Here is a 13,866-nt window from a genome sequence, read left to right on the forward strand (position 1 = left end):
GACCTGGTGGCAACCTATACATACATAAGGGGTATGCATCTGGACCTGGAGGAACACATGTTCACCAGAGCACTCAAGGGGATGACAAGGTCCAACGGTCACAGACTCCTGCAAGACCATTTTAGGCTGGACATAAATAAACATTTCTTTACTGTCTGAGCCCCAAAGGCCTAGAACAGACTCCCCCCAGAGGTGGTGCAAACACCTACTCTGGACACTTTCAAGAAACATTTGGACACTTATCTTGCTGAGATCCTTTGACCCTAGCTGACTTGCTGTTCTTGGGCGGGGGGCTGGACCCAATGATCTTATGAGGTCCCTTCCAGCCCTAATGTCTATGAAATCTATGTGACCTGATTATAGCTCAGCATACATGGATGACCCAGGATGCAACAGACCCCTAAAACGTTGTCCTCTACTCTCCAGGGTCTGTGGCCTTGATGCTTTGGGACCTTATCCACTTGCTGTTTTCCGTCCTCCAAGCAAACTGGTAAGGAGTGAACCATAACTTGCTTTTCTCTCCAGGTCTCCCACAGCTGTTCCTAGAGTAGCACAGCTGGAGGAGTTTGGTATATGGCAGTTACAAAACCAGTGCTACTGCTAGCACCTATGAAATTTTAATGTAGAGAAGGCCTTACAAAAGATACATTTCCCTTGTAAGAACAGCAAATCTGGTATATTGTGTTTGGCTCATAAAATAGTTTGGGCTCACAAACCGTGCTTTCCTTTCATTTAAGGGTATGTTTAGTTAAAAGGCAGCTGTTGTGTGTTTAGGACAGAAGAATACTCCATAAATGTGAGGCTAATGCATGTCGCTCAAGGAAACAATGAAACAATGGGAAACCAGATGGGATTGTATAGAAGTTTAGTTTTTATTCAGTTGAATAAAATGGTGCCCAAAGTATAGAAAGGTAGTATTTTTACTGAATTCTCTAGAAATGTTCTGTAGGGAAGAGCATTATGAATATGAGATTTCAGCTATGTTTTCATTAGGTTTGGTAGTGTAGGAGTGATGTGGTAGTTGTAATGGTTCAGAAAGTACACGAGAGGTAAGGCTTAGTAGCCTAAGTAAGTCTCTCTTGCTTAGACTGATCCTTTTTAGAGTAGGTTAGGTAAAGAAGATGTTTTTTCAGTTTTTCTGCAGTTCTCTGGCATAGCTGTGTTGCATATATGGAGTTGTGTGTGTTAGCTAGAGGCTTGCAGATGATGGGTCCTCTTGGGATGGTGCTATGGTGCACAGGTTTAGGAAGGAGATTTTGTCATGTCTGACTTCTTTTTTCTTTAGATTGTTAATTTTTCATTGTAAGTGGCAGATTTTCTGATCTTCCATGTTATGATCAGGAGCATAAATAAGTATGATAATTTAAATAAATTTAATTATTTAAATAAGCATAACTAATTTTGATCTCTTTTGGAGTAGGCGAGGTGAAGGAGATGATTTCCTTGCCCTTGCATTTATTATTAAGTTTCTGTCCCCCTCTCCCATCCAATACTTCTGCAAAGCATTTCTGCATGTAGCTTGCATTCTACCCAAATCCACTTTCACCTGTTTTTAGCTTTGTCCACAGCTGTCTCCTCTTTTTTTTTTCTTATTTTATAGCTTCACTGGTGGAATTCAAATCCAATGGCATTGGCAGACAAGGTTCTTTGGGTAAATCCTATATCTTTTACTAGACTAACTCAAACAGTTGGACAAATTCTTCTTAGCAAGCTTTTGGGCACAAATGCCCTTCATCAGGCTGAGGAAGTGTTGGGCATTTGTGCCCAAAAACTTGCTAAGAAGAATTTGTCCAACTATTTGAGTTGGTCTAATAAAAGATATTGGATTTACCCAAAGAACCTTGTCCGCCTATGTCCTTTGACCAACGCGGGTACCGCCTGAACCCCTGAACCCAATGGCATCAGAATTTAAGTAACATTTTTTACCTCATTTACCATTTCAAGCTTAGGCAAAATGAGTGATTTCATTCTTCAGCCATATTACATGCACACAATAGTGATTTTTGGAAAGGAGATTCCTGACTTGAGTAGTTTGAGATTTCTGAAGCACTGCAGATTAAAAAGAAAGCAATGTTCCAATCTCAGATTCTCCTCATTTTGGCTTGTTGAATTAAACAATATTTTTTTTAGCTCCTGAATATTTTAATTAGAGCACAGCATAGAACTGAGAGAGTTTATCAAATCAGGACACCATCTCATGATTGATATAAATAGATTACAGATTTGCAAAGTGAACCTGACAAGTAGATTTGCTCCAACCAACAAATCAGGTTAGAGTATAGTATGGAAAGAGCAAAATAAAACCAAAACACAGAGCTTGTTAACTCCAACCATACTTATCAATTTAGGATAAACAGTCCAGTGCAGAGCTGGTTGTAGAATCATGTCTCTGGCTAGCAGCAAAATCTACTATTTCCTTGATAAGTATCACTAAAGTTAAAAAGATCAGCCACAGAGAGGAAGAAAGAAGACAGGGAATCAGGAGCCTGAAGAGTATTACTGTACATACAACATTCAAGAGCAATGCTTATCAATAGATTCCAAAAGTAACTTTTTCTTATCAGACAAATAATATACAATTACTGTGTCAGATTGAACAAATTATGATCAAAGTGTTTGAAGTAGGGGAAAACTTTGAAGTCAATATGAGGAGCATCTCCAAAGGCAGAAGGTACCTAAATATGGATGTATGTCTTTACCCTAAATCAGGTTTGAAATAATTCAATGTGTGTATGCCATCAATGAATGATGCTGGTAGAGGAATGAGAATATAAAGCTGGGAGGAACTTCTCAGAGGCACCTACATTTTCAAAGGTACCTATCAGTTGTTTATTTCTTTAAAAAAATATTCCCTTCAAGTGTCATGAAATGTATCCTGGGACCCTAACAATGCATGAGGAGAGTGCAGAGTGCTTCACTGTTCTTCAAGCCAACAGGTTACACCACAAATTCATTCTTTTTCCCCTCCCTAACGTTTCACATGCATGGGATAGAGAAATTTCACCCTTCACATTTAAAGGCATAAGGAAGAGTGTTATAAACAGAATATCCACTTGCCCTCTTCTGCAAAAATAGGTTAAATTTATGTAGATTGTATTTGGTCCTGGGTCCACAGTTTGGCAAGCCAATGGCATAAAGTGCTTTAACATATAACTATCTGTCATATTTAATTTCCTTGTATTACACTGCCCAGACTGGTTTAGAAAAAAATAGAACTATCATCATTCCTTTTTGTTTTTTCTTATCTGCTTTCCTTTTCTTTGCTGATATTTTTATAGAGATAAGAGGTCTCTGAAAGAAAGAAAGATACACGGTTGCACCTATTCATGAGAAAAGTTGTCTTTAAACGTGTGTAACATGTTCATCTGACTAAGGTTATGTCCAATTCATATTTGTTTAAAAAGTTAATACTTTCAGCAGAAATAATGGATTAACAAAGAAATGTCATCACCTCACCTTTCTAAAAAGCACTGTCTCTTCAGAATCACAAATTAAAAAATATATCTGTTTGTTCCATAAACTGTACTCCCACAGCAAGTTTTATTTGTGGGAACTGTCTATATTTCTCCATGTGCTTTTTACTGAATTATTTTGATTTGAAAGGAACATGCAGCAGAACTAATCATCAGGTTATCATACTTAAGCATAAGCAGTTGCAGATGTTAGAGGTTATTTTAGGAAAACTGACCCTGCCTTGTTCATATCTGCTGTCAGCAATTTTCCTCTTATTGAGAAAGCTACTCTCTAAAAAGTTAAATGGCTTATAAACAAACAGCCTGCCATGAACATATGTATACACAGTCAACCTTGGATACCTAAAGTTGAGCACTTGAATATATATTTATACACTTAAATAAGTGGCTTGTTTAGTTCAAAACACCAGTAGTTTATGAGAGGGAATGGGAGATACCTTTTAAAGAACGAACTACATGGTTGGGAAAGATATAGATAAGCTTCTGAGTGCAAGCCTGAAGGTCTGAGACAAAAGTGCTCGCTTTTTGCAGACCTGAAGAAGAGTGTCTTGCACTTTGCAAGCTTGTCAACATCTCTCCTGTAAAATTGAAAATAACATTTCCTGGGCCATTGTGGCTGTAACATCATTCCAACACCACCATGGTAGTTTCTATCAACTTTATGAACCTGAGTCATTTTTCACTTCACCAGTCCACTCTCCTGACCGTTCCTCAGACTTGAGGCACCACACTTGATATCGTTGAGGGCCAGGTCTTTTGCTTTCCTTTCTGAGCCTGGACCTCCCAAGGGGTAGTACATTATTGCTTCCTACTGGCAGGTTGTTCATAGTGTTGGCCCTAGCTGCAGTGTCCCCATTGATTTCAGTGAACTTTTGAACTTTACAGGTCCATTGACCTACCCACATGCAAGCATGTGTAGTCAACCTCTATTGTATAATCTGGTCTTGGTGGGAAAAATGTTGCCAGCCTTTGGTAGGTTACCTAATACCTACCTGAGGTCACTGACCCTTGGATTAGTCAGTAGATTGATTGATACATGATTGAAAGCCTTCCTTCCTGAGTGATTGGATGGATGGAAGGTTGACATGAGTGGCATGACTGAAAGAGTTAAATAAGGCTGACTCTGCAAGACTGTATGCAACTGCAGCATGTGTCTGGCATTGTCTGTCTTTGCATGTGCAGCTGTGGGCTTGGCCTACTGGTGTTTGTCTGTAGGATAGTGGTCTGATTGCCTGCTCTTGTTGTTGCATTGAAAATTGTTGAAAGTTGTAGTTGTATGTGGTTGGGTGAGGCAACTCTTGTCTGAGGTGCGGTCCCTAGCTGTGACCCCACAAGTTCAGTTTAAGATCTCAATCCCCTTGGCCCCCTGGTTGGATTGACAAGCATCACTGGAAATTGTTAATGGTAAAGTATCACCCCTCCCTAATTTGGGATGGAGCCTCAAGACTGAGGGAAGTCCTGGTGGGAGTGACGTTTGGGAAATCTTGTTGGTGGACACAAAGTGCGTCTGCATAATTCGAGTAATTAGAGTCTTGCTTGCAACAGTGGTGTCCCTGGGTGGGCCTGTCCTCATTTGAATATTTAATTATTTGAATTTGTTAGCATCTTAAGTTGGTAGTTATGGCAACTCAGAGTGAGAAATCTGCTGCTGCTGAAGTGGTTAAGGCCTTCATAAAGTGGTTACAAGAGGTATACCTGGAGTTATCTGCTAAGTAACGTGCTATTTTGGGAAGACTGTGATTTGAAGAACAATGTAGTAGTTTAGGATTTATTTTGAGAGAAGTAGCTAAAGTGGCCCACAGAAAAGAAACATGACAAAAAAGCAGTGAAAAAGGCAGCTCTCACTGGTTTGTTTGAGTGTGTGAAGGGACTTTCAGAGAAAGTAAAGCAGGAGGCTCAGTTGGTAGCAGACCTTCAGAATAAGTTAGATGAGTGGGAAAAGAGTAAGGTGACAGAGAGTGAAAAGATGCAGGCAGAAGCAAAATTATTTCAAGGTAGTGCGTGGAAGGATGCCAGTACTATTCTAGATCTGGAGGAAGAAATAAAGACATTAAAAAAAGATGTGGACATATTAGCGGGTGATAAAAGGTACTGGAAAGAACAGGCAAAAGATCTGCAGGCTGCTTTTAGGGTTATGAGGAAGCAGCAGGCTGATGAAGTGGCTTTGGCATATCATGAGACTTGTGAGGAAAAGATTAATACATTGAAGGAGCAGCTCAGGATTGTTAAAGGGATAGATAGAAGTGTTAAAATGGAGAGACAGTTACCTAACATTCCTCAGTGTGACAACAGGGACACTTCTGAGTATGGTTCTTCATGTCACAGTAGCTTTAGTTATTGCACAATTTAGGATAGAGAATTACCTGTGGTGAAATTGTCAGCACCCACAGAGCTGGTAGTGCCAATGACACCTTTACAGACCAAGGGAATAGTGCGACCAGGGCCACATGGAGGGGTCAGTTATCACAGAGACCTCTATAGTTGCTTTAATGGCTGAGCAACTTTGCACTATAGGTAAAAGAATAGGAGTGCTGGAGAAAGAAACAGCGATTTCCGAGTTAGCCAAGATGGCTCTTTCAGGTGAAGGATTGGGTTGCACTGTTGTAGATATGGTGGATATTGTGCAGGGATGCATGGATATCAGCTTTTACAATAGAAATACAAAACTGTAAGGTGCAGAACAGCGCTGAGATCCAAAATGAAATTTTGAAGTTGTATTTTCCAAGTGTATCATCTGTGGTTCTTTTTCACAAACAAAGACAAGCCACAGGCGAGAGGCCAGAAGCCTACTTAGGGTGAAAAAAGCTATTGTTTGCTGCTGCTGGACTAACCTTTGAAAGGAAATCAATTTTGATACAGGAGCTTTTAAGGAGCTGCTGGTTCAAGGTTTTTTTTTAATTCTAGACTGAAGTTTATTTGGGAGGTGGAGCAGTTGGTGCTTTGTTAGGCAAGATCATGTGTTGGGTGAAGCTGGGATTTGATCTCCAGAGCGGTAGCGACACTAATCACTGAAAGGCAGGGAAAGTATCAGTAGTATCAGTGGAGTCTGGTGATGATTTTAGTGAGAGAGAAAAGGCAGTGATGATGCATGCATGGCGAGAGAACAGTTTGATTTGACAGTGACTCTACTTTCAGTGATAAGCCCAGAGAACAGAGCAGAAAAAGGCAATCCGGAATAAGCATAATCACAGCATGAGAGTATAAGTCTGAAAAGGGGCAAGGTCCCAGTACAAGTTCAGGAAAGGATCAAGGGCAGAGAAAGGATCACTTTTTCCAAGGGTGCCTTCCACACACTGATTCTTATTATGCCTTTATTCCTAGGATAAAGAGCCCTTTTCTACCTAGTATTTTTCCTCGAGAAAACACCTTCTAAACAAGTCACTTCTGGATCTTCTTTTTGATGAAGAAAGCAAGGTATAAATTAGATTTAAATATAAATTAGCCTTTTTTCCCAAAAGTGACTGCATTTTAGTCATTAGCAACATACAGCTTGCTATATTTTCATCGTGAGAGGAGATCTTTTATAGTAATCTAAATACATTTAATTTTTTGTCAAATGCACTTTGAATATGTTGAGTGCAATCAAACCGTGAAAGACAATGTGTGAAGGAAAAATGTGTCCTGAAGGCTCAACCTGTAATGCAGCATCCCAGCAAAAGCCTCCACCCACATCATGTCTCATGGTATAATGTTTTCAGAAGCACTAGGTAAGTCACAGCTTATTAGGGGTGTGCAAAGCGGGAAGTATTCGATTTGGATTTGGCCTGATTCAGGGGACAATAATTCAATTTGCTGATTTGGATCACTGTCTTGATTTGATTCGGCTGAATCTAAATTTGAAGGTTCAATTCTGATTTGGAGAAACAGCGATTCAGCCATACACAGCTTTGTATGTCTTTTCTATGTACTAGGCACGGCTCGTGAATGCTGAGATGGTGGGGCGGATGGACACCGCCCTCCTATGCCCCCCTGGTTTGGTGATCAGCCACAGGGAGACTCCAGGTGCTTCCCCAGACCCAGGAGGCACTAGTTGCCAAGCCAGGGGGTGGGGGCGGTCCCCTGTGTGCTTCTCAGTGGTCCCGGAAGTGGACCAAAAGTACCTCTGGTTCACTTCTGGGTCCACTGCCAAGCGTACCAGGGATCCCCCTCCTCCCCCATGCTCCCATGAGACACTCCATCCACCCCGCCCTCTTAGTATTCACAAGTCGCTCCTGGTACCTTGAGGTATGTAGAAAAAACATATAAAGCTGTGTCTATGGTCAAGCCATCAAATCTCTCCAAATTGAATCTGATGCTGTTTGGAGAGATTAATGGGTCTCTTGTTTCAACTTGGATTTGGCCACCAAATCAGGCCAAGTCTCTTCTGAATTGAACCAGTGACCATAGCTTTGCACAGCCCTACAGCTTATCTATTAGCCCTTAATAGAATGCAGCATGGAGTTAGATCCTTTGGCTGGTGTGGAGGGAAGGCTAAGTTACTGCCCTAGTCATTCTAGAAAAGCTAGTATTAGCATCAGATAATTTGATATCCTACTCCCCAAAGGCTTTTCCCTTCACAAGAAGGTATTGGATTTACAAGAAGATATCAAATTTACCCAAAGAACTTTGTCTGCTCTTGCCCTTCACAAGGTACAAGGAGAGAGGCTTTTTGCCTTCCCCTTACCTCTATTGTAGACCATCAGAGGATTGGGCTTAAGCCATCCTAAAATGTTTACCTTCTCTGTATAGCCATGGTTCTTTACTGAGATACTGTATGTGAATAAATGCTCAGCAGCAACTCCTGACAGGGCTCAAAGCAGTGAGGCAAGGTCTGTTTTGCTTAGTCTGCTAACTCTGCCTTTGGAGCTCCTCAGAGATTAGGGATGAGTAGGTAGGATGGAGCTGGAAACTCTGAATTAAGAGATGGGTTGATGACTGAGTATTATGGAACTGAGTATTGCCTAAAATGTTCAGCATCCTTTTCCAAAGGAAGCCAGAACTGGACCTCTGTGAATACAGAACTGTTTGATCCGGATCTGGATTCAGATGATTTGGATGCCGGTGATTTGATTCAGAGCTCTGAATTGGTTTTCTGTTTTGATTCAGCCAAATCAGCTCCAAAGCTTCAGAGCCAATTCAGAGCCAATTCAGCGATTTGGCCATAGAGTGTAATGGGGAATCAAGTAAATATCTGTAACTTTGTTGGTTTTTGGCTTATTTAGATGAAACTTGTCAAGTCAGTAGCCTCTGCTGAGCACATGAAGTCTGCCAAGTTTCAAGGTGATAGGCCCAGGCATTTCTGGGAAACCACACCTCAAAATTCTGAAAGCAAAACTCATGTCACACACGCGTGTTAGGCCACAGGGGGGTAAAAACTGCAGGGATGGTAGCTCTTGTTGAGGCCACACAGTCTGCCAAGTTTCAAGGAGATAAGTGTAGGGGTTTATGGGAAACTTCATCTCAAGCTGCTGACAAGCAAAACTCATGATATAGGTGACACTGTGTGTGTGTTAAGGCACAGGGGGTGAAAACTGCAGGCCTGCTAGGCCCTGCTGCAGCCATGAAGCCTGCCAGCTGTCAACGAGATAGTTATGGGGGGGGGGCATTCTGGGGCCCTGTACCTCTGGCTGCTGACAGGCAAAACCAGTGATGTGGGTGCTTGTGTGACTGTGTCTGTCTTGGGGCATGGGGGGGAGGGGTGAAATCTACTGCAGGCCTGGATGCTAGGCCAAGCTGTGGCCATGAAGCCTGACAGCTGTGTCTGTCTGTCTTAGGGTGCAGGGGCTGAAAAGAACTACTGCAGGCCTGGATACTAGGCCCTGCCAGGCCACGAAGCCTGCCAGCTGTCAAAGAGATAGGTGCAGGGGAAGTCTGGCTTCTGGGGCCCTGCACCTCTGGCCGCTAGCAGCCAAAACTCATGATGTGGGTGGGTGACACTGTGTGTGTGTTAAGGTGCACCCTTACTGGTGCTGGGGCCTCTGCACAACACAGCAGCGTGCCCCGGTGAGGTCTCCTCCTCCCCCACAGCCTCGGTCTGGCCCACCGCTGTAAACTACAGCAGGTCAAAATAACTTTGCTGGCTCAACACCAGTAGCATCAGTAGCAGCATCAAAGGTACCCAAATGGACCTGTCACAGAGCATTTCTGTTTATAAAGGAATTGACAGCAGGAAGTAAAAATGTAGTGTTTTGCTGGATATATGATGTTACTCATGGTGTGTGATGGCTTATCTTGTGTTTTTATGTCTGGATGTTTATTATGGGGAAAAAAGAAATACTTAAAAAAAAACTTAATAAGCTTTTGGGTTCAAAACCCCTTTGTCGGGCTGAGGAAGTACCTGCAGTTGGTCCTGGATGGAAGGAATAGTGAAGAAGCCAGAGCCTGGCCTGGCCCGCAATGCAGGCAAGGAAGCCAGTCAGTGAAAATGGAAATGGAGGCATCAGGAGGTGAGGGACAGGCTGGGATGGGAGGTGGGATGTAGAAGTACAAGTGCAGTGCAGTGCTGGTGGGGAAAGGGGGATGTAGCAGTGCAAGTAAAAGTGCAGAGGTACCTGGGGAGTCAGATGTCTGGCAGGTTGCAGTCTGTCACTCCTTTTGTGTTGTGTGTTTTCTTCTTTTGCATTGCGCGTGTGCACTGACTCTGGTTTGATTGTTTGATTCACTAGTAAGTATGAAGGCCTACGTAAAAAAATGTGTGCTGTCTGTCTTCTTCTCTGCTGGGATGTGTTTATTTTTTATGAAGTCTGAATGTGGAGTGTAACTCTGTTGTGTGTTTTATTCCCTCTGTGTTACATGCGTGCACTAGACTCTTCTTTGATTATTAATAATAACTATATATGGTGTCTTCTTCTGTGATGTTCTATTAATGTGGATGCGTGACTGCTACTGTTCTTGTTCTTCTTCTGTGTTGTAATGTGCACCTAAAAACGCTATATCTCCTTTTAAGACCTTGAGTTCTATGTTAGTCTCAATCTGAATCTGACTTCTGTGTTGTCTTCAGTCTCTATGTAAACTAAATATAACAATATTAATAACTAATTACTACTATATATAATCTTACTCTCTTTTTATCCTATGAATATCTGATTTTCCTTCTTCTCTGTGTGTATACTATAAGCGTGTGTGTGCAAGCTGTGTGCCTCCCTGCACAGTGATGGATCACGCTGGCAGGGAAAACACTGAGCTTCCTTTTTCCAAGGTTTGCAACAACAACAAAAAAGAGAGCAAATATAAATTGAAAGAAATGAATTGGATAGTATTAATTAAAGAGATTCTAAGCTAAGATAAGCTAAGATAAGTTAAATCCTATCCTATCCTTTCTAACAACAAAAAGGAGGAGGCAAGTTGCAACTGCTGACTATGAAGCAAGCCAGGCGGCACAGTACCTTTCTGACGTTGTTCTTCAGACAGAACCAGCTCACAAAAGGCAGAGCAAGTCTACACACAAAGGCTTTTATGCTGTTTCTATGTCCCTCCCCCCAGACGCTGTAATTGGAAAGACAGTCAGAAAGAAATCATGCTCACTGGCCACCTAGACATGTCAGTCTTTTCCCACCCTGCTCCCCCTTCCTCTTCCAAATTTCTGTTTCCCCATACAGACAGCCTCCGAATCACCAAATCTTTTCTGAATCTTTTTGGAATCGATTCAGAAGCTCTGAATCGATTGGGAAAGCCAGAAGCGGCTAGTGATTCAATTTGGACATGCAGATTCGGCGTCCGAATTGTCCGAATCTTTTCCGAATCTGAATCACAGTCCAAAGCTTCGCACAGCCCTAGCCAGAACCAACTGAGGCAGTAAAGGAGCTGCAATGAAAGAGAGTAGGGAATTTCATAGGAAGGAAGCTAGAAGAGCTCTCATAATTTAGGTTTTACAAGACACTCATACTACAGTGCAGTCTGAGATCCTGAATTAGCCCAAAGTGGAAATGAAGCACTTGAAGTTAATGCTTCTGTTACATTTAGACTGATGTAAATCCAGTAAGTAGAGACACAAGATAAAAATGTCTTTGTGCTGACTGGATAGAGGTTTACACTCCTTCTGCACCATGGTAAATGTTGACACATGATGCAAGACAGTGGTAAATGTAGTCCATATCAGTGTGAATCTGGTGTAAGTCAGAGAAGAGTGAGGCCTGTCAAGTGTAGTTATGGTGTTTCTTTTATTTCACTGCAGAGTATCAGTACCAGGTATGCTGAATTTTGGAAATATAATTAAAAAGGTGCTCCGGTGGGATTTAGAGCAAGCCATTTAAGCTGCTATTTACACACTTAGACCACAGTAAAGTAAAATCACTCAAATGTAATATTATTTCATCACTATTATTTACAACAAAGGACATTTATCTGCTTTGTTCCACACTTGCTCTTTTTTCTAATGAAGAGCTGAGAAGATCATACCCAGAGAAAATATTCATCACATAATCGAATAAGGTTCTTCATACCCCCAGCTGGTTTTCATTTGTCAGTATGTTTGCTCTATGGACAATGACTGCTTGTCTTTGCTGTTTCCCAGTAATCCCTGCACCAGGAAAAAAAGCAGAGTTTAGAGGAGAAGGGTAGATGTGGGGAATGCGAGGTAGATAGGAATTGTTTCTAAATTACTTCACATTCTGCCCTTATTATGCTACCCTACGAATAGTTATACCCTTTGCCCCATATGTGGTATATCCATGCTGACAGCCCTGAGTGGATCAGAAACAAATCAAGATGCATAGAAGTTTACTTCCAGGAACATCAGTGAAGCAAGAAGTCTCTGTAGCAAGAAGGTCAGTGACCCAGCTGTTTCCTTTCACACCCCAGAGGCTGAAACTAAACAAACAGTTGAGTCTGTATCTCCTTTGTATAACCTAGCTTCAAAAACTACCCATCTCAATACATTTGGTAACGTCAACAAGTCAGCAGAATTTAATTATGTACTTCTCAAGGGGGCATTAGGACTGAAAAACCAAATTATTTTATGAGAGCAGTCTTTGGAGAGACAGTGGTATATCCCTCTTTTAGACATTCTTGTTCATGAACTCCTTTCCTGTTTAGAAAACAAGGATTTATTACTAATTCAGTTTTCTTAGAGGATATGATAAAAGTGGTGTTGTGTAATGTACAACAACTGATAAATGAATCATTTCTCTGAGAACTTTTGGCTAGGGTTTTCCAAATTGTTTCATGACCTGAGTGCCTCCATTTTTCAGGCCTCAATTTTAGGTGTGTTAAAGGAGCATGGTTTTCAAAAAGCACCAGATTTGAAAATGCATCCCAAATGCATTTTCTGATTTTGGTTCCTTTTTTAATATACAGTGGAGTTGCATCATATGCGCATTTAACTTACACGAATTCATCATACGCGTATGCCCCAGGGTGCCGATTGTTTGGATTCAGCCTGCAGCTGACCCCTGCAGCAATGTGCACGGGGCCAAGCAGCTATATTGGGAGCAGCCCTGCTGGGAAGCTGTGCATGCTGGCCAGGCAGGAGTTTGGTGCAGGCTGTCCTGGGTGGGAAGGAGGGACTGTACCACTGTATGGGGGAGGGAGTGGACTGTACCACTGGGCAAGCCTAAGGGTAATTTTGACTATACGTGATTTTCGCCTGACACGCTGACTTTAGAACCTAACCCCAGTGTAAGATGTGACTCCACTGTAATATTTTTATTAACACCTCATCTTGTTAACTTTCTTATAGTTCACTTTTATAATGATCAGATAGGAATCTTTCCTCCCCCTCAAAATATGTATATCCTCCTTAAAATTTCTTTAGCATAAGATGGGAAATATTCCATTTAGGATTTGGTTTCTGCTCATATGGAGGGCTCAAAATGGGAATTTTATACAATTATAGAGATTTCCAGGTGCCCAGTGGTCATTTAATGGTTGTTTGTAGTCTTGGAAGAGTTTTTGGATAATGGAAATTACATTCGTGAAATGTTCATGTAAATAAAGGCAATTTTTGGACATTTTATGGTTGTCTGTTAGACCTGTAGGTTCAGATTCCTAGTAACTAAGGTTCCTGGATTTAATATTAGAAAGATACAAAAGTAGTCACAAGAACACTTTTAAAAACTCCTTCCAAGTATCTTCAAAATAGTTTTCCTTTAGGATATGTGGCATATACAAATTGCAAAATAATACAGGAAGCTATATGATTTTCTCAGACACTTGATTCTTTTTTCACACATTTTGTAGTAATTCAGTACAATTAACTCCCAATACTACATGAATTCACACATGGTAATATTTTATTGACTTACACTATAGGGTTGCTAAGGTGGAGAGAGACTTGTATCTTTCTTTGGCAACTGATTTTCTAGGTGTAAGAGATTGGTGGTGTGCTGCCTGGAGCCAAGTTCTCTCTCCACTGGGATAGTAGTGTTTTGTCCTTCAGAAAATGTCCTGCCACGCCTTTGGTGTTTGAGAGGGAGGT

At 41.5% G+C, this 13,866-nt stretch overlaps 1 long non-coding RNA gene across 1 annotated transcript; it reads left to right on the forward strand.

Moving 5' to 3' along the window:
* Positions 1-7,261: 7,261 nt before the first annotated feature.
* On the forward strand, positions 7,262-11,644 carry LOC109323361. Its single transcript, XR_002104637.1, has 3 exons — positions 7,262-7,377; positions 10,000-10,010; positions 11,634-11,644. It is a non-coding gene; the product is annotated as an uncharacterized LOC109323361 (long non-coding RNA).
* The last annotated feature ends 2,222 nt before the right edge of the window (positions 11,645-13,866 follow it).

The sequence above is a fragment of the Crocodylus porosus genome, unplaced genomic scaffold (genome assembly GCF_001723895.1).
Source record: "Crocodylus porosus isolate Cpor-Errol unplaced genomic scaffold, CroPor_comp1, whole genome shotgun sequence".
Classification (NCBI taxonomy): domain Eukaryota; kingdom Metazoa; phylum Chordata; order Crocodylia; family Crocodylidae; genus Crocodylus; species Crocodylus porosus.